This window comes from Neovison vison, chromosome 6 (assembly GCF_020171115.1).
Source record: "Neovison vison isolate M4711 chromosome 6, ASM_NN_V1, whole genome shotgun sequence".
Lineage (NCBI taxonomy): Eukaryota > Metazoa > Chordata > Mammalia > Carnivora > Mustelidae > Neogale > Neogale vison.
The window spans coordinates 6,840,304-6,866,566 of NC_058096.1; the positions used below are offsets into that span (position 1 = coordinate 6,840,304).

Genomic DNA, 26,263 nt, shown 5'->3' on the forward strand with positions numbered 1-26,263 from the left:
CAACCAGAAATGAAGGTTGAGGCTTTCTATTTTGAGTCCTAGCTCAAAGACTATCCTACACGACCCTGCCTAGAAGAGAAAATGTGGTTTGTATTTCTGCCACTGATGAAATTGACAAGCATGAGAGGCATCAATATATTTGATTAAGCCTAACGAACTACTGTCTATGGTCCCATGTTCCGTGAGGCCCCAAGCACACTGGCTTTCACACACAGAAGACCCTAAGTTCCCTTTCAGCAATAGCTCTCTGTTTGCTTCCTTAGAACAGGAGACTCTGGTATTTTGGGTCTCAGGAAACCAAGAGCAAGGAAGAAATAGAAGGATTCAAATTGAGTTTCCATTTCGGCTTTTCAGTGGTCATATGTTGCATATATTTTAAAATGTACGTAATATATTACTACAGGACAAAAAGTGTATGTATCATGCCTGTAGGTCCCAAAATGTGTGTGTGTGTGTGTGTGTGTGTGTGTGTGTGTATGTTTCAATCCTTTGCTTTAGGACAGTGCTTATTAGGCTTTGATGTGCAGACAGATTCCCTGGGGCTCCTGTTAAAATGCAGATTCTGATTTAGAAGTTCTGGGTGTGGAGCATAACAAATAACATGGAGGACATGGGGAGTTAGAGAGGAGAAGGGAGTTGGGGTAAATTGGAAGGGGAGGTGAATCATGAGAGACTATGGACTCTGAAAAACAATCTGAGGGGTTTGAAGTGGCGGGGGTGGGAGGTCGGGGTACCAGGTGGTAGGTATTATAGAGGGCATGGATTGCATGGAGCACTGGGTGTGGTGAGAAAATAATGAATACTGTTATGCTGAAAATAAATAAATTAATTTAAAAAATAAATAAAATAAAATAAAAATTAAAAAAAAAAAAGTTCTGGGTGGAGGTCCGAGAATTTGCATTTCTAACAAGCTCCCCAGCCAAGAGGCAGCTGCTACCCTCGGGGTTGCAATCAGCATTTTGCAACCACAGTTCCTCATCTGAATGACACAACACAGAACACAGAAAATGATTTCAGGGACTCTGTTCTCTCTCATGAATGGCCATCACCAGCTGTGGGGCCCAGGAAGGCTGATTTCTCTCACACAACTGTGTTGCGAAAGGAGCTTTACCTACGGGAAAGTTCAAGGTCACTAGCTGACTCCGTTTTTTTAAAAAGAGAACATTAAAAAGTATCGTGGGACACCTGGGTGGCTCAGTTGGTTAAGCAGCTGCCTTCGGCTCGGGTCGTGATCCCAGGGTCCTGGGATCGAGTCCCACATCGGGCTCCTTGCTCAGCGGGGAGCCTGCTTCTCCCTCTGCCTCTGCCTGCCTCTTTGTCTGCCTGTGCTCGCTCGCTCTCTCTCCCTCTGTCTCTGGCAAATAAATAAATAAAATCTTTAAAAAAAAAAAAAAAGTATCGTAAGCCAGTCCTGTAATCAGCAATTCTTTTCCCGTGTTGGCTTATAACTGGGAAACTCCTTTACAAGAAGCATAGCTAGAAACCAACGTCTTGACCACTTTTAACATCAAAGATCCAGTGGTGCTAACGGTCAGCCGAAGAAAGTTAAGTTATATACCTGCACCCTGTTGAGACCCTTATGCTGAGAGTCAGTGGATTGCAAATACTATTTGTCTAGAGGAAGAGGAGAAAAATACGTATAGTGCTCAATGAATATTTGTGAGTGAAAACACACGTAGACTCGTTATTGACAGACAAAATGATTTTCTTAATTCACAGAATGTACCTGGCCATTCTCGTTGGTGTGTCCCAGTACAACTTTCAAAAGACTACTTTGGTCTAATTTGAACCACATGACTTAGCTTAATTTCTGAGCCCCCTTGTCCTCTGCAAGAGCAGTTGTGAACCCATTTTCAACTATCTGCATCTTCTATACTGTGCAGCTGGTGTCAGGGAAAAGTGACATGTCATTGAGTTAGGACGATGCTTCCTCTGAATCTAGGCCCACATCCCACAAACATAATGTAGCCCAATGGGACTCAGATTGGAACCCCCCCCCCATGCCTGGGAGCACATGTTTTGGATTAATAGAGACCGAGGAAAGGATGAAAGAGGAAGTTCTAAGGGGCAATGACATTGGCCACTTGACATGAGTTGGCCCCTGAATTACACCTAGTTGGCCAATTCTTTATGTTCTACCTTGGATCTGGCTTCAGCCCTGTTTTCCAAGAGAGATCCTATTCTCAGAAGGTGGAACTGGGAATGGGATTCTGGTTGCAAAGCCCGGGCAATGCGTCCTTGTGTTCTCTGTGCGCCATCTCTTGTTTCCTCATGATCACTGGTAAACAACCCTCATGGAAAGAGAAGGGCCAAATTGCTGTCTTTGGGTTGTGGGAGGGACAGAAAGTTTGGCTAAGGAGAATGACTTGTATCATGCAGCCAAGCTTGGAATACCCCTAGTTTGTCTCAGTGTCCTTAAAGCTGCCCCTCTCCCTTCTCACCACCACCACCTTGGTTTGGAGGCACATTCTTTCTTTGGTGACCACAGCAGGCTCAGAATCAGGTCCCTGCCCCCAGCAGCCATCCCTTTAAGTCATTCCCCATGGTGCACCCTTGGTGATCTCCCCAAAGTGCTCCTCCACTGCCCAGCTCAGGGCCCTGAGCTACAAACCAAGGCCTGAGCTCCTGACTTTCTGCATGTGGCATGCCTGCCCAGCTGTGCCACTGACCTCTGCCTTGACACCAGCTACTCTGCAGCCTGCTCAAGCAGGCTGAATGACTCACAGTTGCCCCAGGGGGTTGGTCCTCTATTGACTGATTTGATGCTCCCAAACATGCCAGGCCATCTGCTAAAAAGATCTCTCCCTTTCGTCACCTGCTTTCTCTTATTTACCTTTAAGACACTGCTCATTCTAGGCAGGTGCTTCCCCTGTTTTCACAGTTTGGTGATTTCCCTACATGTTCCCCAGTCAGTCCCTGTGCTTCTGTCTCTTGGAATATTTACCTCAGTAGGGGGGAACCATGTGCTTCCTTATGTATATCTCAATGCAGTAACACTTATTAAATTATCAGCAACCATGAGCTGAGAACATAGAGGTGACCAGCACTGTGTTGGTAGTTCCTATTCCTTAACTCTAAATGGTGGAGTAACTTTGGAAGAACTCTAGTAAAAATAAGGGGCTCCAATGGGGATGATATGTGCTATGGTGAGTGCTGTGAATTATGTAAGACTAATGGTTCACAGACCTGTACCCCTGAAGAAAATAATATACTATATGTTAATAAAATTTAAAAAAAAGGGGGGGACTCACACTCCAGAAAACAGTATGGAGGTTCCTCAAAAAGTTAAAAATTGAGCTACCCTATGACCCAGCAATTGCACTATTGGGTATTTACCCCAAAGATACAAAGCGTACTGACCGGAAGGGGCACATGCACCCCAATACCAGCAATGTTCACAATAGCCAACTATGGAAAGAACCCAGATGCCCATTGACAGATGGATGGATAAAGAAGATCTCTAATGGAATATTATGCAGCCATCAAAAAATGAAATCCTGCCATTTGCAGCAACGTGTATGGAACTAGAGGGTATCATGCTAAGTGAAATAAGTCAATCAGCAAAAGACGATTATGATATGATCTCCCTGATATGCAGAATTTGAGAAACAAGGCAGAGGATCATAGGGGAAGACAGGAAAAAAATGAAACAGGATGAAACCAGAAAGGGAGACAAACCATAAGAGACTCTTAACTCTAGGAAACAAACTGAGTGTTGCTGGAGTGGAGGGAAGGGGGAGGGATGAGGTGGTTGGGTGATAGACACTGAGGAGGGTATGCGCTATGGTGAGTGCTGTGAATTGTGTAAGACTGATGAATCACAGACCTGTACACCTGAAACAAATAATGCATTACATGTTAATAAAAAATAAATAAAATTTTTTTAAAATGGTCAAAAAATTAGGGGCTCAGGTGAGTTAGAAAGTTCACCTAAGGTCACATGACTAGTCAGTAGTGGTGACAGTATTTAAATCCTGGTCTGTCTGACTCAAAATCTGACTCATTATGCATCAGACTCCATTGTCCCTCATTGGAATATAAGCTGTGGTACCTTATGTGGTACCCTTGTTCTTATGCCAAGGTTCCAGCAGGGGCTTAATGTTGATGAATGGATGGATGGATGGATGGATGGATGATGGAAGCAAAGGCAGCTTAGAGTCTGGCAGTGCTAGAAGGAGCAGCTGTGGGTCTCAAAATGAAGGCTCTTATGTATTGGTGTATTGATGAATTGAGTGGAGAAGTTACTTTGCCTTGGTCCCCTGTAACACATGCCCCTGCTACTGGAGGAAGACTCAGGAGGGATCCTGCGTAGGAAGTCAGCCTTCCCTAGAAGGGCACCATTCTGAGGTCAGCACCCCCACCTGGAAGCTGCTGCTGCCCTTGTGTCCTTTCTGTGAGTGGCTCCAGAGTCCCCGACGCCTGATGCCAGCCTGCCTCCCTTCCTCCATTCCTTTGTAATCACAACCTAATTGTCTTCAGTTCTACCTCCAGAATAATCCGTTTCCATCCCCAGCTCCTCTCACCTTTTAAGCCTTCACTGTCCTCACTGTGTCACTGCCTCTTTTTTTGCCCCCCACCCTTCACTCTGGCTCCCTCTTAGAGCAGATCTCCCTTTCAAAAATGAGAACATGTCTGTATCATTTCCCTATGTCGGCCCTCAAACTGTTTTTCATTTCTTACATGATAAAGTCTAAGCTTTTTACTCCATGTCTGAGTTTTCCAAGTGAGACTGCATGGCTACCATTTTGGTGACATCTCTGGGTCTTCTCGCCTTTGTCCGTGCTTCAGGGATGATGCACTGCTGTCACTTCTCTGCATGCTGCATGCTGTCCCACACCTTTCTACCTGCTGTGTCTTCACAGTGTCTCAGCTGCCTGAGAATCCCAACCTAGTGAGAGATTCCTCAGCTGAGCCCCCATGGTTCACCCGACTAACTCCTCTCACTGAGGGTTCGTTTAAGACCCTGCCTGTCCTTCACCCCTGTAACACATGCTAGCAGTACCTCACCCCAGCATTATGACTTTTTCTTAATGTGTCCATCTCCCCTTCTGGATGGTGAGTTCTCCTAGAGCAGGGATTGGGCAGTGTTCATCTTTGTACCCATAGTAACACAATCCCTGACATACAGCGGGAGCTCATAAAATTGTTTTTGATCAGTTATACTCATATCTCTATAAATGAGTCAACAAATGAATCAATAAATGGATTAATAACCAACCTATAAATTAAAGAATGAAAAAAGGCCAAATATATGACCCAAAACATGTGAGCAGTTTCAACCCATTTATCAGTACATGTGATGTTTTCTGAATTCCTTCTTTGAAGTGACTTGTAGTTACATATTGTTTCCCTTCTGCGAGAAGTGAGTTCCCACCATGCTACAATTCCCTGGGTTAAGAAACACTTCCTTTGTCTGTCTTGACTCAGATGTTCCCGGAAGCTGATCTGACCATTTCAGCTTCCTCCGCCAATGACCCTTAATGCTGTGATTCACAGGCATCCTCAAAGAGTACCTGATATGCCTTTTCTCCCCAAGGATGTCCTCTTTTTAGGGAATGATTAATTGTTCCTGTAGTTACTCAAGGGATGAGAGGTTTCCACTAAAGAAATGTAATTACTTCCACATGTGCTTTGGTTCCTCCCTTATTTACCCTGCCCAACCCTACACACATGCACACACATGCACACCACATACACACACACTCATACATACACACATATACAACATTAGCCTGGAAATTGCTGCAGAACCCTCTTTGTCTTCATTAGCTTGGCGGCCATTGTAGCAGATTTCTCAACAATATCTTTAAGAGGCTTAACTTAAAGACTGTCATAAGGACAGAAGGAAAGGAGGGAAGCTCATGGATCCACAGGGTAGGCAGCTGTTTCTTCTAATCTCCTCCAGTTCTTCCCTTTAACCATCAAGCCATCACATCTGATCTCTAGGATTTACTTATTAAAACCAAAGGAGCAAAGTATTATTTTGGGCAGACCATTACCCCCTCCTCAGTCATGAGAAATGGGACCTAGTTTCTAATGTTATTCCTATCACTATTTCAAATAAACTCTGGAAAGGATGATTGAGGAAAAATATAAAACTCACACATAGCCTAGGATTAAAAATGATGACAAGGGTTTTAAACTCTAGTGAGACAACCTTTTCATCCCAGCACTATTTCCTGGAAGCTGTTACTACTTCCCAATGAGGCTTAATTGCCAGCATGTCATTCACTCACTCACTGACTCACTCACTCAGTCAGTCACTTATTCAGCAAACATTTAACACTATTATAAGAAAATGCAGTCTTATGTCTTGTCCTCGTTCTCAGATCACACCACCTAATGGAGGAGATGACATAAACATGAATTACTATAACACCACTTGAAATAGAATCCTTTATGGCTAAATGCTATCTTGTGGACACTTACAGACTTCCATCATAAAACTTATGTTACTTACTTGCTCATGTGTTTCTCCTATCCTACAAGACTGTGAGTTGTGTGAAGATGGGGACTTTGTCTTACTCCCATACTGTATGTTCTTTTTTTTTTCATTTATTTATTTTCATCATAACAGTATCATTATTTTTTCATCACACCCAGTGCTCCATGCAACCCATGTTCTCTATAATACCCAACACCTGGTACCCCAACCTCCCACCCCCCCTCACTTCAAACCCCTCAGATTGTTTTTCAGAGTCCATAGTCTCTCGTGGCTCACCTCTCCTTCCAATTTACCCCAACTCCCTTCTCCTCTCTAATACCCCTTGTCCTCCATGATATTTGCTATGCTCCACAAATAAGTGAAACCATATGATAATTGACTCTCTCTGCTTGACTTGTATCACCTTACACCAGTTAGAATGGCCAAAATTAACAAAACAGGAAACAACATGTGTTGGAGAGGTTGTGGAGAAAGGGGAACCCTCTTACACTGTTGGTGGGAATGCAAGTTGGTGCAGCCTCTTTGGAGAACAGTGTGGAGATTCCTCAAGAAATTAAAAATAGAACTTCCCTATGACCCTGCCATTGCACTCCTGGGTATTTACCCCAAAGATACAGATGTCGTGAAAAGAAGGGCCATCTGTACCTCAATGTTTATAGCAGCAATGGCCACGGTTGCCAAACTATGGAAAGAACCAAGATGCCCTTCAACGGACGAATGGATAAGGAAGATGTGGTCCATATACACTATGGAGTATTGTGCCTCCGTCAGAAAGGATGAATACCCAACTTTTGTAGCAACATGGACGGGACTGGAAGAGATAATACTGTATGTTCTTATCTAACTCAGTCTCTTTCCAGTTAACATGAATGAATGTAACATGTAGAAAGATACAAAAATGTCTAGGAAAGGATTAATTCTTTCCAACTGAAAGAATCACAGAAGTCTTCATGCATTTTTTTATAGGAAGAGGAAGTAGAAGAATTTGTCTTTGAGGGGAATTGCCCAGGCTAAAGAATGATGTGGTGGCGAAGTACTTTACTGAGTACATTCATTTGATTGGATCATAGGATATATCAATAATTTTCAACCGTGGCTGCATGTAAGAAACTTCTGGGGAAATCTTTACGTGCCCTGATACCTTGGCTTCCCCACATACCCGTCGAATCAGAATCTCTCATTAGGAGGAGGGAAAAGAGGGACATATTACCTGGAGCCTGAGTTTTGGTACTTTTTTCAAAATTCTCTATTTGCTTCTATGGGTATTGAAGGTTGAGAATCACTGTGGTACCTCAAGAAAGTTAGTATGAGGATAGATTAAAAGCTATCCTGGCAATAGATTTTAAAAGGCCTTGAAGATCAAATTGAAGAGTTTCAACAGGTAAAAAGAAGCCAGGTTCATGTAGGAAGACATGTGGAGATGGGGAAAGCAACTGTAGAGAGATTATTCAGGATGCTGTTAAATTCACCAAGCAATGCATGAACTCAAGGGCATCACCACTTTGGCTTACTAACAGGTGAAACCAACATAGCCGTTAGACGTGAGTGGTGGCAGGGGAACCGGAGCTGATGGGTCTGTGTGGTTTGGTCTCTGGAGGAAGGGGAAGACTTACATGAGAAGCAGAGAGCATTGAAAGCAACATCGTGAGGTTGGCTCACATCATGTTTGCACTGAGGTGCTCCTCTCTAGGAAATAAATTTGGGACTGGTGATGAAGACTTGGAAATCACTGTACAAGGAGCAGAAGTTAACTACATGGGTCAATGTGATCTATATAAAAGAAAAATACCAAAAGCAGAAGGCAGATGAGGACAGAATCTTGGAGACTGACTGCATTGAGGAGAAGGAGAGGGGACTTTCCAGCAAAGCAGCCTGATGGTTGGACAGCCATGTATGGTCATCAGAGTGGATAACTAAGAAAACAAGATTTCAGGAAAGAGAACATGATCTAGAGGTCAAGGATTTGAGGGTGCACAGGAGACACTGACCCTCTGAGAGGCTAAATCCTAGAAAGGAGGGGAACACCTGTTTCCCAAAGACAGGACAGAAAGAGGAAATGTCATACTCACTACACATGTATTTATTGAGCACCTACTATTTCCTAGACTATTCCAGACACACGGGATACCAGTGTACCAACAAAACACTTATTCTCATGAAGCTTCTATTCCAGTTGAGGGGAAGGGGAAGAAAAATAGGAAAAGCTGTAGGAAAGTATTGAGCAATAGAGGATGAAACTTGATGAACTCTGCTCTTAGTCCAACGAATGATAGTACGGTCCTTTGGAGTAAGATGAGCAGGGATGAAGATGTGGAAGGATCTGGGCTGCTTCCCGAGAAGCCAGGAGAAGAGAAAAGGGATGAAGAAAGAATTCAACCAGCCACAGGGTCATGAACCCCTCACACAGGACCTGGTCTCTCGGCTGCACCTGCTGTGACTTTGCAGACGCTGTGCAGCCTGGGACCCCTGACTGAGTACGGAAGAGGGGAGGTGCCCAGAACCAGGGACTGGCAAGGCCTCCACGGTAAAAGGTTACCGGGCCTTGGGATTACAAATACCACGTTAGAAACATAAACATCTGAAAACCACAGAATGTAAATGCTCAAGGTCACAGCACACTCATCAGCTCGTGGGATCCATACGGTAATTGAGCACATTAAGAAGCCTACTAGCTCTGCTATTGAGTTTTAGAAGGGCTGTAATTTAGTATCGCCAGCTATCAATTAGGCCTGTTTTCCTCATCTGTAAAATGAGAGGGTTGGATGAAATGGTCTCCAAGCTCTCTTCAGCATGGGCAGCGGTGAATATCAGAGCACACGCGAAATTCTGAAACTCATTTACTTCTTTAGCATGTACACTGGATGTGTGACTGTTGGTGCTCAATAGTGCAACTGCAGGGCTAACCCAGCCATGGGCTAACTGAGCCCTTGGTCTTATGGGCCATACTGGTTTTACAAACAAATTGCCCCATGAAAATACACAACCTAAATTCTGGTGGGAGAGATCTCAAGTGTTATGGGTAATTGGTAAGTTATTGATAGGACATTGGAATAGACTGACAAGAAAACTATTAGGGATGAATAGGTTCTCATATTTGCAACCTGGGGAAATAATTTTGTTAATATTGGGGGAAAGGGGGAGACACGGTTTAAAGGATACCAAGAAAGAAAGGAAGAGAGGAGGGAAGAAAGAAAGGAGAGGGATGAAGGGGGGCGGAAGGAAGGAAGAAAGGAAAAGAAAGAAAAGAAAAGAAAAGAAAAGCTCTTCAAGTATTAGAATGAATCACCAAGGATATTAAATAAAGTTATATACATGTGAGAACATGTGTTATCTCAGAGATAAGATGAATTTATAGCAATGTATGTAGGCTCTTTCTCACTTCCAAAAATTATGAAGAGCTATTCAGGCCTTAAGTAGGTCCTAAAAACCCAACATAAAATGTAATCACCTGTACAATCAGTAAGGCTAACTAGGGTACTAGTTAGCCACTGTCATTTAATATTTTGAGTATCTTATCACTTTTCACATGCAATGCCATTTGTAGATAATGTGATACATGATATTGAAAGAGATAAACCTAAGGATGTATGCCTGTTCACACAGCTGCATTCTTCGTATACTGTGTTACTAAGATCAAGAGCTTTAGGGCTCAAAACGCAGCACTGATTCTGCAAGTTATTTATTTGCAAATTTAATCTGAATTAAGAGTTAATTGCTATTTTTAGTAGCGTGCTTGATGCATTGCTAACAGTTTTATACCCAAAGCTTTTGCTTAAGCAAATAAATTGGGATTTCAATCTTTACAGTATAGGGTACAAGTATTATTCACTCTTTTTCCCAACAAATTTAATGCTGTATTTTATTTGCAATGTCATAGAGTCGTGCTAATACATAGTCAAGCACCAGACATTTCAAAAGTGGAAGTTTTCTTCAAATCAGTAAGATTCATACTAGTGGAAATGAAACAGAATAGAGAGTAGGGAAAAAAATCATGCCTGAGGTCAAGCCGAATCATTTTGGTTGGACCTTCCAGAAATTCCCTGGTCTTTTGAGGTTTGGGTGTTTTATTTTTCCCTTCCTCTGTACCACCCTGGGTGAGCAGCAGGAAGCACTCTGGGGGGGTCTTACCTTGAGCCCAGGTGCTGGAGCCCAGCTCAGCTGGAAGTCCCAGGAATCCACGGTGGTCATGCCGGGACCTGGCTCTGCAGGAAATAATGTTGGGCTTCCGGGAGAGTGTGTGCAGTCCAAACCTTGGGCTACATGCTCATGTGATAGCTGAGGGAATGGGTGGGAACCTGCCCTCTACCCCAGGAGGCAGACGCTGGGCGTTTGAGCGGTCCTCACCCATTTCCATAGTGGATGAACAGCAGGGCTCTGGGGCCACCAGGACTCCCAGCACAGGACTTTGGTTCTTATGTGTAAATGATGGTCCTTTTGTCAAAAAAGGTATCTATATCTGATTTTTTTTAAATTTATTTTTCATTTTCAGTATAACAGTATTCATTATTTTTGCACCACACCCAGTGCTCCATGCAATCTGATTTTTTTTTTTTTAGTTATTTGGCAACAGACCTGTTAAATAGAACTACCATGTAAAAGGCAGTACGGCATTTTCTCATTCTTCATAGGTGCTGGGTGGGCGGTGGGAGACACTGGAAATTCTTTCTCTCTCTTGAGTTCTCTCCAGAGTGCTCTGGAACCTTGGAAAATGATCTGACCAAGTATCACATTTTAGGGGACGCCTGGGTGGCTCAGTCAGTTAAATGTCTGCCTTCGTCTCAGGTCATGATCTCGGGATCCTGGGATCGAGCCCCGTGTCGGGCTCTCTGCTCAGTGGGGAGCCTGCTTCTCCCCCACCTCTGCCCCTACTCCCCCCACTTGTGCTCTCTCTCTCTTTCTCTCAAAAAATAAATACAATTTAAAACAAAACAAAACAAAAAGAATCATAATTTAGTAGGTCTCATAGCTGTCATGGGCCTCGCACTCTGTCATGTGCCTGATCCTGGGGCTAGGTCACAGGTTTTGTGGTGTGTTTTTAAAACACCAGGCCAAGATTTATCTCCAAAATGTTTTTTATGTTTATGCTATTATAAATGGTATTGCTTTTTCAATTTTAATTTCTGATTGCTGCTGGAATATAGAAATAAAAATTATTTTTTACGAAACAGACAAACACATCAAAAAATGGGCAGAAGATATGAACAGACACTTCTCCAATCAAGAAATACAAATGGCTATCAGACACATGAAAAAATGCTCATCATCATTAGCCCTCAGGGAGATTCAAATTAAAACCACATTGAGATATCACCTTACACCAGTTAGAATGGCCAAAATTAACAAAACAGGAAACAACATGTGTTGGAGAGGATGTGGAGAAAGGGGAACCCTCTTACACTGTTGGTGGGAATGCAAGTTGGTGCAGCCTCTTTGGAGAACAGTGTGGAGATTCCTCAAGAAATTAAAAATAGAGCTTCCCTACGACCCTGCAATTGCACTCCTGGGTATTTACCCCAAAGATACAGATGTCGTGAAAAGAAGGGCCATCTGTACCCCAATGTTTATAGCAGCAATGGCCACAGTCGCCAAACTATGGAAAGAACCAAGATGCCCTTCAACGGATGAATGGATAAGGAAGATGTGGTCCATATACACTATGGAGTATTATGCCTCCATCAGAAAGGACGAATATCCAACTTTTGTAGCAACATGGACGGGACTGGAAGAGATTATGCTGAGTGAAATCAGTCAAGCAGAGAGAGTCAATTATCATATGGTTTCACTTATTTGTGGAGCATAACCAATAGCATGGAGGACAAGGGGCGTTAGAGAGTAGTAGGGAATTTGGGTAAATTGGAAGGGGAGGTGAACCATGAGAGACTATGGACTCTGAAAAACAGTCTGAGGGGTTTGAAGTGGCGGGGGGGTGGGAGGTTGGGGTACCAGGTGGTGGGTATTATAGAGGGCACAGCTTGCATGGAGCACTGGGTGTGGTGAAAAAATAATGAATACTGTTTTTCTGAAAATAAATAAATTGGGAAAAAAATATTTTATTTATTTGAGAGAGAAAGAGTGCATGCAGACTCCCCACTGAGAGGGGAGCCTGATGCGGGGGCTCGATCCCAGGATCCCCGGATCGTCACCTGAGCCAGAGGCAAACACTCAACGGACTGTGCCACTCAGGTGCCCTAAAAGTTATTTTTTTCTATGTCAATCTTATATCCACAACCTTGCCAAACTTACTTATTAATTTTAATAGCCTTTTTTTGTTCCATAGGATTTTCTACATAAATGATTGACATTTCTGAAAAAGATAGTTTTTTTTCAATAAAAAACAAAAACAAATAAACAAACAAACAAACAAACAAATACCAGGCTACCGTGGGCCTCTTGTGGTGAGTAATTATCATAAACAAATGGGAACACACTCCCCGACGTTGGATGGACCTCATGCACCTTCCTTTTCCGTGACTTCCACATGTGTTTCCACAGAGGTTTCTTCCCTGCCAGTCTGCTCCCATAGTGACCTCTGGACAGGATGTGGACTATCTGCAGGGAATGATAGTGACCGGGCCTGCAGCCGGGGTGTGGATGACTATACAATGCAAGCAATGCGGCACACAGGCTCCCTGCTTTCTGACTAGAAGAACGTCGAGATGGAATTCAGCTCAGTCCTCAGGGGTTTTCCTTATAGGACCGCCCTTAGGAATGACAGTTCAGGGAAGGGGCTGCTGACAGATGTCAAGAGTTGAGGGACAGTAGGAATGGTTCACCTGTGTTAAACCTGTCCTCTCTCTCTGTACACACACATACACACACACACACTCACACACATACACACACGCTCTGGTCCAATTTATAGATTTTTGTCATCTTCCCTTGATTTTGACAAAAACTGGATGAATCATCCCATATTCATTGAATGTTATTCCGTCGTCAGCTTTGTCCTGTGCACTTTGGTGACAGGGAACAACATGATATCATGGAAAGGTACAGGGTTGGAGCCAGACAGACTTGGGTTCACATCTCAGGTCTTCCGGCACGGCAGTGAGGGGCAAGTCCATAAAGTCTGAAAGCTAGTGCTAGGGCCACCTGTCGGGTGCATCCTGAGGACAAGGGAAAATGTCCCATGGAGTGTACTTGGGCTGGTGGCTTCGGACAAGGATCCAGCCTCCCTGATTCCTTTCAGCAGCCTCCTTTCAGAAATGGGAGATGAAAAAGCTGGCCTGTAATAGACTAGGATCACCCAAATGCAGGGTGCAAAGCAGGACTCTGAGGAGGGTAGCTGGTTGCCACTTGGTCAAATGTGACAGACCCTGCGTAAGGGACCTGCCATCTGATTGGGGTGAGGGATGCTGCCTGCACTAAACCCATACACACTCAGGGACCTAATATATGAAAAGGTCTTGGTGTCACAGACATATTCTAGGTCTGGTTCTGCCCAGAGTAAAGGAAATTTGGGGGAGTCCGGGGGTGGGGAGACTCCGTGGAAGGGAAAGCCAAGCTGAATGGGCCTTGAAGGAAGGGGGTCAGAGGTGCATAACAAGACTGGGAGAATAAGGAAAGACGAGCACCTTGAGGAAAGAGACCACGCCGGCAAATGCAATAAGGTGAGGATGAATCCAGAGCAACTGGACAGGGGAACTTGGTGAGGAGAGGGGAGAGGAGTGTGCAAACTGAGCTCAGTGACGGAGAGTGCTGGCTCACAGGCACCCCTTCAACGCTTAGGACAGTCAGGTTCCACGCCTGCAAGCAAGACCACTCCTAGCTGCAAACGTCCCCAACTCTCAAGGACACCTGGTGTTTTGGTGCCCAACTTCCTCTCTGTCTCCTTTTCCCTGATTTTAGAGAGCACTGTGGTTTCTTTCCATACCAGCCCGTGCAGTATGTACTCAATTTATAGTTTACAGGGATTTCTCACACACCCATGTATGTTTTCCACTGAAGTCTGTACTTTTTCCTAGACCCACCCAAATTCCAGAGCATGGTTCATTCGTATGCCAAGTTCGTAGTATTTCTCTTTGTCACTCTCCTCTCCTCCTAAAACCTAGCAGAAAGTTACCTTTTTAATGTTTCTACGTGTTTTTGATATCAAAAAAAGAAGGATGTCAAAAAATAATTACAAGGGTAATTTCTGATTGAATGTACATTGAGAACAACCCAGTAATTCAGCTTCTGCCAAATCTAAATCTTGTTCATCCAAGTTTGAGTAGCTATAGGAGTATAATCCCTTTTATAAGTAAAAGAATAATAAAAAAAATCTGTTTGAAGATTTTGTAAGGGTGGTGACCTAGACTTTGGATTCTGAGTCTGGAATCCAGTCTTCTGGATTCTGAGTTCCTTTATAAAGTCAGTTTTTTAAAAAACAGGATTGTATAAACAGGGAATTAAGTCCCTGGGGAGGAAAGTAAGCTTGTTCTGGTCATTTGGAGAATGCTTGTTATCTATTGATTCCTAGAAGACAGAAGAGACTTCCCAACATTTTCACAAAAAGCATCTCATTTAATTCCCCCAAGAATCGCTCCAAGTCTACAGATGAGAGATTGAGAAGTTATGTAACTGGTGGAGGACCACACAGCTCTCCAATCTAGGACTTCTGCCTCCAAATCTATACTTTTCCTCTCTAGCCACCTTAAGGAAAAGCCTGTGTTCACCTTAGACTAGGGCGGGGCCTGGTAGGGATGCTGAGGAGTCCACACGGGGGGTGGGAACCTTGAACGGAAGCAGAAAGAAACAGCATGCTCAATTGAAGGCTTCCCATGTGCCCCCAACTGTGCAAAGACGTGGAGGTTCTGAACATCAGTGTGCCTTACCCAAGGGCTCCATGGCTGGGAGTCTGCATGCCCAGAATTCACATCTAGGAATGTCAGCTTCCAAAGTCCAAAGTCTCTTGTCATGAGATCGGCCTGCCTCTCTTAACAACTACCTGCCAGGAGCTTGTTCTCACTCCTCTCCTGTTTCTATTAGGGCTTTCAGAACTCTTGTCACATGTATATTTCTCCTATCCAGAAGTTTCCAAAATATCACCCACCTGACTTTTGCTAAGAAAATGAAATTCTCCTATATATATATTTTTAATTCTCCTATATATTTTAATTCTCCTATATATTTTTTAAAATGACTCTCATAAGCTCTTTATGTTTTTTTTTTCAGCATAACAGTATTCATTGTTTTTGCACCACACCCAGTGCTCCATGCAATCCGTGCCCTCTCTAATACCCACCACCTGGTTCCCCCAACCTCCCACCCCCCCCCGTCCCTTCAAACCCCTCAGATTGTTTTTCAGAGTCCATAGTTTTGCTGAACTTTTGTTTAATCACAGCACAGCACCAAGAAACCAGAAGGTAGTCCCAGCAAAACAAACTTTAAGCTATAGGTCCAATGCCAACAGCAGCTAATTGTTCTGAGAGAACTGGCATTGCTTACTCATTCTTTTTCCCTCGTTATGACTGTCTTTGTCAGATCCTGCTTGTGTTCAAAAGGTCACTGATCTTATGAAAGAATAAACTTGAAAAGTCTTGCTTTAATCACTGCAGTAATTAGCAAATTTGGACACTGCATTATCTTCCCCTTTTTACTGGAAACACAGTCAAGAATGGGCTTGTCATTTATCCAGAGTGTCTGAGGAGAACTGAAGCTTGTCACTTGCAAAAAGCAGGTATGTGAAAGGGCCTGAGTTCCTAGAACCTTCCTTCAGGAGCACAGGTAAGCTCCCCTCTGCACTAAGCCTATACTTTTAAATCAAGATAGAGGTGAATTTCTTGACTCACTTATTTGAGTTTCAGGAGGAAAGGGAATGGGCTAGCCACCCTTAGAATGGGGCACGGAGGGAAAGAAACTCACTATCAACGGGCTCAGAAGGAGTTTCAAGGACTTGATTTGCCAACCAAATGAAAATCTCTCAATCCTCTAATTTTTTATCTGCGGTGTGCATTGGGAAGAAGCCATCAAGCCCTCTCCACCATCTTTTCATTTTGGCACCATCAGACCACCAGCAGCTTCCTTCCCTCAACTTCCAAACCTGCTTCTCACCTGCTATGATAAATGAGTCAAGAGGGTGTCAGCAAGAGCGTCTCTAGAAAGCTCCTGCTGTTGGTTGCTCCTTTAGTCCTCTAACTGCTTCTCTGATGATTCATTCTCTTTGTGCATGGTAGACTTTCCCTCTTCTCTACCCCAGTTTTGTTCCCCAAGGTCCTATGCTCATCCACCTTTATTTCTCTTTATACTGTCTCTTGTGTCCACCACCTAGCCCTCTGGACCATGCCTGGTTCCATCACGTTAACTGCTGTTGACCAACAGCACTTCTTCTGAGATCTACTCTGTGTTTCCAACATCCCCTGGGATATCTTTCCTAGAGAACTGCCCAGAACTGACTTGTCCCAAACATAAATCATATTTTTCATTCTCCTCGAATTAGGTTACTTCTCCTGATTTTTGGTCCCAAACAATGGCATCCTCATTCCACCACCTGTCTGTAAAATCCTTCTCTCCTGCCTAATCTTGTACAAGCCTAGAGGTTCAGCCTTCTAATGTAACTTACAAGCACCTTCCTGTCCCTTTCTGCTGTCGCTCTGGGCTCCAGGTCTTCATGTCTTTTACTGGCCTTTCAAAACCACCTCCTGGCAAGTCATGTGGCCTTCACTGCCAGACTGGTGTTCCTAAAGTGTAGCTCAGAGCCCTAAAACCAAAACTTTCATTGACTTCTCACTGCTTACCAAACTGAACCCCAAACAGTCCTTGGCAGCCAGCCTGCCCTTGAGTCTCATCTCCGGAGGCTCACCTTCAAGGTCGCGGTCTCTTGAGGTCAATGACCTTGCTTCAAAGATGGCTTCACCTCTTCTGAAGCAAGTTACATAACCTCTGAGCCCTGCTTTCCTCTTGAAAACAATGTTCATAATAAAGTCTATTGGATAAGATGGACAGTTGTTAAAATTAAAGCAGTTCTATAATCAAGTAGCCTTCAGTGAGCACTCAGCATCATTACCTTGGCTACTGCCAGCACTGAGCCTCCTTCTCTCCCTGGTGCACCTGCCATTCTCTGACTGATGGCTTCTCCTCCCATCCTGACTCTCAAAGTCCTGTTCATTCTCCAGTGCTCTCTGGAATGCCCCAGGGCTTTCCTGACTGTCCCAAACTATCTGGTCTTATCTCTTGACTATCTCCAGCTGTTCGGAATTGCTCCTGCAGCAGTTCTCATGTTCTGCCTGGCACCACAGATGTTCTGCTCTTAGAGTGGTTTTTATTATTCCTCCACCTCTTTCCCACCCACACATCCTCACAGCAGCAGACTGGGGCTCCTTGAGACCAAGGACTGAGTCTTCTCCCTTGGCCATCTAGCCTCCTGCTGAGCAAGCTGCCCGCACACACATGGTGGGTGAAGGGGACTGGGGCTTGAGCCTAACTATGCAAAATCCTGGTCAGATTTGATTAAAAACTCATTAAATATGCATTTCTACCCACTTTAGGGCTAGTATGTCACAGACCGTTTCTTTAGCTATTGAAAACTAAATGAAATGTTCTACGAAAAGCATAGTTTCTAGAACATCCCCAGTAGACTGGACTAGACAAGCTAATATATCCATCGTTAAAAAATTTATTTTTGACTATAGATACACTCACACAGCCTTCGACTCTGTAACACTGTGTATTGGCATAGACTGCTCCCGGTCAGAGTGAGATGCGTTTGATGATGAACCCAGAAAGGTGGTTCTTGTAAATTTTAGTCCTAGAATGTTTCATCCCTAAAATGGATAATCTTAGGAAACTCTCTTCAACTTAAAATTTAAAACACATTCAGAGCCAAATACCTGTATTGCCCTAGGTAGGCTAACACAAGCCCCGGATCAAAACAGCCCTTGAGGGCGACTTGAATGATGTGACGTTAGGGCCTGGTCCCCTGGATTGGCCAAACTGGGGATAAAGATCACTCTCTTCTTCCCCAGCAAATTCCTCCTCTTCTTTCTTTCCCTTGTCTTCATCCTTCAGGTCAGACTTTCGGTCCTCACTCCCATGCCGAAACTATGGAGTTTTATTTCAATTTCCTTCTTTCCTAAATATTTTCCATGGCGCCTATTTTCCATGTATGGGTTTACTCGACTACTTTGTTGTAGGCTCAGTTTGCCCTGTAGAAACTCCTAAAAATATGTCTCCCTTCCATAACAACCTCACTTAAGCAATTCTAGCAGTCAATCTATCACTGTGTAATGTTCACCAAGGGGGGAAAATAGTGCACCAGTTTGTAGGTTTCAGATATATGTATCTGGGTAAAAAGTTTTCTGTTGGCATAAATGCAGGTCACGGTTCAACTGAAGATGTAATTATAGCAAAACCCCATCTGCATGTCAATGCGTGTTGATTCAACAGCGTCACCTGAGGGACTGTTTGGGCCAAGCTCTGGGAGTGCCGTGGAATAATCAGGTAAAATCTCCATTGCCGTGGACTCCCACTTCAGTAGGTGAAAGGGACACGTTGACGGGCTCTTGTAATGTGGTGCCAAGTGGGATGAACCAGCAAAGTGCGGGGAGGGGAGGGACACCTACACAGGGCCCCTAGCCTAGGTGTGGTGGGTCACAGATGACTTCCTGGCGCTCGAGCCAGAGCTGCCTCTAAGCCAGTGGAGGACCTTCGTCCCCTTGCTTACAGACAATTAATTTATGGACATAGTGAAGAAAACAAAATCCCAAGAGGGAGAATAGACATGATCTTTCAAAGAAATTATAAAATGTGGTACATGGTAAGACTAGACAGAGCAATAGCCTCATTGATTCCCAGGTTCAAATAAGAAGCGTATTTACAACCCACGTTTAATTCTGAGCCACAAACAAGATTCTGTGGCTGTGGGCTGTGTACATGTAGTTTTTTGGTTTTTTTTTTTGTTTTTTTGTTTTTAATACATCAAACCCATAAAAAGCAAGCAGATGGTTTAATCAAATACCTCTTCGAGGCTTACCTGTATTTTTCATTCTCATCTACTTTTACGTCATGTTGTATTTGTGTGAGGGTATGTGGATGTGCCTTTGAAAAGCCGTGTAAATCCCGAGGGAGTCAGATGAAGGTAGAGTAACAAAGAAGAGAAGAGTAAGTTCATTCTTAGGGGCTGACTACCTGTTGTTATGTTGCAGTCCCGTAAGCAGGCCAGTCATCCGTGGGGACAGCTCAGGTCCCAAAGGTATAACTCGCAGCCAAGGAGCACGTGAACATCACAACATGTTCTTTCTTGGAACACATGACACCTGCCACCCCATACCAATCATAGCCCGGGAAGGTGTCCCCAGTGGGGGTCCACGAGATATTAGTCAGAGGAGTGAAGAGTGGTGGGAAGGAAGTAGGAGGAGGTAGGAGGCAGTTCCGAAGCCCAACGTGGTTGTATGACTTGGGACTCAAAGTTAAAGGATGTGTCTGCTGCCACATTTGGCAGAGTTTTCACACGCTGATGAGGACTGCAAAGGCCGAGTGGGAGCCACAGACTAGGATAGATCCTATCTGAGTACAAGCTGCTGTGTTTTTTGGCAGGGCAAGAGCGACACAGAACCCCTTCCAGGTCTCTTTGCTTGCCGGCGGAACTTCCCAGGGTAGACGATGCTTCAGGAGACCTCCTCCGGCTTTTTGGGTAGGGGAACCACTCCTGTCCCCAGACCCCTGAGCCAGGGAGAAGAGGACCAGCACCTACCAGGTCTCTCCCGGTCCCCAGAGACGGAATCATGGAGGTGCTGGAGGGGCGACCTCACCTCCCCCTACCTCCCAAGGCAGCTTTGGCCGCCTTCGAGAAGCCACGTATTCTGCTCATACAGGCCAGGTGGGTTGTGGTGCCAGAAACTGGACGCTGAGTATCTCTTGGTCGGATTATCCCAGTGTTCTCATGGACAAAATCGAGCCGCATGACGTAATACCCAGCTCCTTTCCTAAGGAATGTTGTTAAGACCAACATCATGGGCACCTGGGCGGCTCAGTCAGTTAAGCATCTGTCTTCCACTCGGGTTCATGATCCCAGGGTCCTGGCACCCCGTGTCGGGCTCTCTGCTCAGTGGGGAGCTTACGTCTCCCATTGCCTCTCCTCCTGCCACCTATGTTTTCTCTCTCTCAAATGAACAGATAAAATTTAAAAACTAACAAACAAACAACCATGACAGCATTTTTTTTTTCTGGACACTGCTTAGATAGCAAAGTGGGGTATGTTTCATCTTTAATATGGACCTCAGGTAGAAATTACGGATTTGAAATTCATTAAAAAAGACAATATGTTGGAAATAAGGCACCACCGTATTGTGATGTTGTGAACATTGGTCTATACACAAACAGTCTCATTATCAGTGTCGAGGTTAAAGGCACAGCCTTGCTGCATTTGTCACTTGCATATATTTTTCTGTCTGTGGTGCGGCTCTCTATCTGTTTATATGTAAATTCTTTCCATGGACTTTTGCAAACATAAAGACAGGGTGGGGTCTCATTCCTTAGTATTTGAAGAATTCTAGACAAAGGAACCAAGTGCTCTAGGGTCACATATTTCTCTTCAGTCTCTAGCAGGTATGTGGGGCTGGGGTTTTTAGGAAGAGTACAGATGACGTCAAGTTTTGTGATGTTTCAAAGCAAAGGATAAACTTCTCCAATGTGTTCTCAAAGGCAGGAGGAAAGGGAAACTCAGGAAGTAATGGAAGTAATAAGAAAGCCAGACTCAGGGAGCTGACATTGTGTTCTTTGACAGAGTAGCGTAGGATGGAGCAAGATATCCATCTCACCATATTTGAAGACATAAACATCGCTAAGTGAGAGCGTTATCTGGCCTGGTGGGCATGGATTTTGCAAACATTCATATGGAGAAATGGTGCAGTTACCCTGCTGCCTGACCTGGAAACACCATTAACAGAAATGGAGGGAAGAGGCTGTCTCTTGCCAGACACATGGATGTTTCATGGACATTTGATGGCGGCAAACTCTCCAGTCTCTTAGAAGAGAAGCACATTCTCGATGCCTTTAATATCATGCTGGGTTCTAGGCTCACGACTAGCGCGAGGTTCTTCTGGTTTTAACTGGAGTTAGGGCTTTTCAAATGGAAAACGTGCACCATTAATTCCCATACCCACACAGTCTGCTGAAGGAAAAACAGAACTTTGATAGCATCTTGCCCTTGGGCCTAATTATGGCCTAAAGGTTTGGCCACAGCACAAGGATCTACATTTCACGGCAACCTGCCAGTGAAATGAGAAACATTCTACATATCGCCCAGATCAATTTTCCATATATCACCGATCATTAGATATGTGTAAGCATGATGGTATTTTCGCTTATCACTTTCCAGTTACTCAGAGGGCAGCCAGCAGTTAAAATTTACATAAGTGAATACAACCATTCAAGTACTGGGCCTTTATTATGTATGACCCAGAGTGGATTTATCATGAAGGTAATGAAACCAAGCTTCAGGGAGCCTCACTTATATTCATACAAGCCCTCTCCAAAACCTTGTACCTAATTTTCTAGTCATGCTTTTGCATTCATTTTCCTTAAAGAGCCCCCCCACCCCCAGCTGTGTATTTTTCAAGCCCCATATGATCTTGATCAGACTTTGGTGAGGTCCTGGAGAAAACACAAGAATCTCCGTTATCAGCCTGAGACTAGGGCGACTTCAACAGAAATAGGATCTAGATTAAAACCCAAACCTGACTACCGGGTCCTCAAATCAGCTGAGAATTTGATCCATGCTGCTGGAGTCCCTTTCTGAGTCCCCTGTGTATTCCCATGGCCCCACAATGATCTGTAATCCCAGGGACGTGGTCGGGTGGGGGGAAGCCAGAAATGTGGATGGGAGGATGAGTGACCAATGGAGCCTGGTAGCTATTAACCAGCCGATTCCCTGGTGAGCAGAGAGCTTGATGTGGGGCTCGATCCCAAGACCCTGGGATCATGACCTGAGCTGAAGGCAGACGCTTAACCGACTGAGCCACCCAAGCTCTCCAAGGATTTGCTTATTTTCCCCCTTTCATCTGAACCAAGTAACACTTACAAAATAAAACTTTTAGATTATACATTATTTTCTCTCATTCTGTGCCCTCATTTCTCCCTTTAAAGGAAGGGAAGGAGGCTACCCTTTTTTCCTTTGGTTGAGGGAAGTTTTGGCATTCCTAGGGCTGCTTGTTTCTGGCTACACAGTTCCCTTTCCCTGTCTGAGAAACGAGCGCAGGGAAGCTGCTGGAATGACAGCAAGGAGCCAGCGGGTAGGCTCAGATCTGTCCCCTGCCAGGGCACTGCATTCTTGAGGGGCACAGAGCAAGGCCCAGTTTGGTTTGCTTTGCTCCTCTGCTAACCACTTCCCAGCTCTGTCACTCTCCATTCTCCAGCTGGACCCACAACCCCACAGCCCAGGGCTCTATGAGACAGAAGTAAAGCGCAGGGGAGAAGGAAGGATGGATGATAACCGCTGCCTGATACGTCTCTTGCATTTACCCACTAATATGCAACAACCTCTTCTTTGCAAGCCTATAAGCTAACATTAACTCTGGCCAGAGCTCCCAAACTATTTTTGGAATAAAGTTACTCTGACTTGAAAGATGAATTAAAACACATTTGGAGACACCCCCATTTCCTCCAGGTGAGGTGCTTAAATTGTTGCCGGCAGAAAGACAGTGGCTGAAGTACTCATAGATTAATGACTGCGGGAAATGATTAGGGCGGTGGATATGTCCTGAGCAGGGGCTCGCCATCAGTGCCCATCATGCCCACGGCTCCATCCAAGGACTGCTGTGCTGGCTGTAAGGTTCCGATGCAGCCAACAGGCAAACAGAGTCCACAAACGACTCTGGGCTCTGATGTGGGGCATGTGAGGAAGTCAGGAGGATTGCTCAGTCTCTCACCGAGGAGGGGGTGAGGCAGGAAAGGGTATTTCAAGTGCTTGACATTCACCGATTACATCTGAAAATGTTTGCTTCTACACAGTCAGTACCACACATTGGTGTTTTTTCTTGTACTGACCATGTTGCTGTCTTTCAGGTATATAATTATACACACACACACACACACACACACATCTCAAAAAAAGAAAGCGCAGCCTTCCCAGATTTCCTCCACACAAGGGCAGAGCAGGCGTGCACTGAGCCCGGTGTCAAGGAGCCAACAGACCTGCTTTTGTTGGCTTTCATGACGGCTGGTGTGGGAAGCCTAGGGTCTCCCCCCCCCCCCAAAAAAAAACAAGCTGTCTGCACTGGGTTTAAGCGTGAGGCGAGGAAATTGGGGAAATAGCACTTTCCGTAAAATGACCACAACTGTTGGTGGAGGAAAGAGTGGTGAGAGGTGCGAGGGCTTTTTAAAAATGTGTTTTCCTTAAGCGACCAGAATCCCAACATTCAACCACGTCTATGCCTAACAAACCCCCAAAGTACGTAGGCGTCTCCTTAGCTCAGGGAAGACGTGTCAGCTCCGTTATTTGATTAGCATTTCTGAGATGTGATTACCTGATCTGGTTGAACTCTTCTACATTCTAGCCTTTTCTGAAGACTTGACATGTGACCTCTGGGTGGCTCCCTGCATGGTCATGGATTCTATTCTCAGCTAGCAAAGTAGGAAAACTGCTAAAAAATCAAAACCAAACCAAACCAAAAAAATAACAATCCCCCCAAACCCAGGGAAGGAACAGCGGAGGGAGCTGAGCCGGAGGTGAAGTGCTCACTCTGTTCCCCTCCGAGCCTCCCAACCCGGTGCACAGAGGGATGGCGTTTCAACTCGCGGTGGTGGAGGCAGTTGACTCTTTCCTTGGGATTCTTGGGACAACTTTAAATTGAGAGAATTTTTCACCTAAGGCTGCTGTTGATCGTTACATGGTTGTTTAAACATTGACAAGAGGGGACAAAATGGGGTAAGATCTGGGATAACAGTCGATGGTGCGTCTGTGTGTGTGTGTGTGTGTGTGTGTGAGAGAGAGAGAGAGAGAGAGAGATTTGGGGGTTTCAAAGAAAGGATTTTACAAATCAGTTGTCATTTTTGTTTTCAAAATTATTCCTTCAGGTAAAAAAAAAAAAAAAAAAGAATGAAAATATTTTCCATTCAGAAGACATAAACCTACATGTGTGAACGGAGTGGGACGAATCATTTTGCTCTTTAATTTTCCTGAGTTGAACATTGCATTCGTTGTCAGGGTCCTAACCTGTGACTGTCAGAAGTTGGGAGATCAAGAAACACCTCATTGAAAGACAAATTCTTGTTTCCTTCAGGCGACTAAATGCGGAAGTGCAGACAGGAGATAAAAAAAAAAAATAGCTAGCTTCATGGAGGCAGCGTGGAAATTCCACCCAGAGGAACACTTCTTAGCTGAGAGCCGTCTAAACTCACAGGAAATCATACACAGGTTCTAAGACACATTATCCACAGGTTGTGAACAAAGGTTCATAATGTTTCCAAAGTCAGAATTGTTTACCTTCCTTCCACCTACCCCGGAAAACTTACGTAACTTTTTTTTTTTTTTTTTTTCTTGTAAGGATAGGTAACAGATTTTAAAATATTCCCGTGAGGTTTCGCCTTAAGGCAACCTACACTGACTTCTCCCCGGACAAAGGAAGCTGACTGCCAGAAAAAGACCCCAGAACTCTATAATCACTGAAAATCAGTAACAAACTTGCTGTGACAGACACTGTGAGAGGAAAACACTTGCAAGGAGAAGTCGGAGTCATTCCTTCCCTCCACCTAGATCACTTACACCCACAGCAAACAAGACAACATCTGGATATTGTTTCACAGGCAAGAATAAAGCACTTTCCCCCCCATCATTAAGTACAAAACCCGTTTTCCACATGCAAACAGCACTTGTAAATTTCCCCCAGATAAGCTTGGAAGTTTTGAATGATTTAAGTGAGTTTTAAGAGAATCACCACTCGCTCATTGCCTGGGAGTAAAGTTTTTCGGAACTCTCCCCAGCCGGCTGAGTGCGACGGTGTTGACCGAGGCGCATACCTCCTACCTGCAGGGACAGATGCGCTGGACTCCTGCCGCGATGGGAAGCTATGACCCGGCGAGGAAATGACCGGTCGATGCAGGTTGTCTTGGGGAAGATAGGTGTTCAGGTTCTCTCAAAGTGAAGAAAAGTCTCTCGCTGCTCGCTGTCAGTCAAAAACAAGTTGGTACAAGTTTGAGTAGGATTTACCTGAAGGAACTGAAGAGAGGAAGAAAGAGATTGGAAGAGATTGAGCCGAGGGAGGAGGGACAAGGAGGGAGGAGGGAGGGGGAGAAGCAGAGGGAGAAAGGGAGAGGGAAAGAGGGCTCCGTGATGTCAGCAGCATGCCTTAAGGAAATCTACAGACCAGCAAAAAATTCTAGTGGACACCCAGTCCTGAGCCCTCTGAACACCTGTAGGAAAGAAAACGAACGTCCTTTTAAAGAAAAGAGCCAGTTAATCTTTGAAGAAACTTTGGCCACTCTTATCAAGCTCTTTTTAAAGGCCCTTTTGCCTAAATAAACCGTAAATAAATAACCAGATGATCTCTTCTAACCAGCTCTCCTATACCCCATGTTCCCTCCTCCTCTTCCCTCTCCCCACTGCAAATGAATGTTGACAAAAATCCCTGCTTCTCGAGAAAAGCAAAGCAAACTCATACAGATGACACACATATGAAATATATAGGAGCAAAATGTCACAGAGAAAAACTCGGTGTTTTTAGCTCAATCTCCCTACAGCCTCTGTTTTCCCTGACCAACAAAGCTTAAAGAAGTTGGATAGATACGGGTAAAATTGGGTTCTTTAGGATCATGGAAGTTGGAATTGAAGCCCGTTTCCAGCATTTGTGCCCAGTGTCCACGCTTTTATGAGAAATGGTCAAATTTTCATCTTTAAAGCAGAAG

At 44.5% G+C, this 26,263-nt stretch overlaps 1 protein-coding gene across 1 annotated transcript in view; it reads right to left on the reverse strand.

Annotated features, from left to right (window-relative positions):
* The window catches only part of KCNJ15 (potassium inwardly rectifying channel subfamily J member 15), a 44,451-nt gene extending 18,690 nt beyond the window's left edge, over positions 1 to 25,761 (reverse strand). The window contains exon 1 of the mRNA XM_044250921.1: positions 25,379 to 25,761. The gene's annotated coding sequence lies outside the window, so the exon portion shown is untranslated. The remainder of the gene's footprint in view (positions 1 to 25,378) is intronic.
* Positions 25,762 to 26,263: the final 502 nt, after the last annotated feature.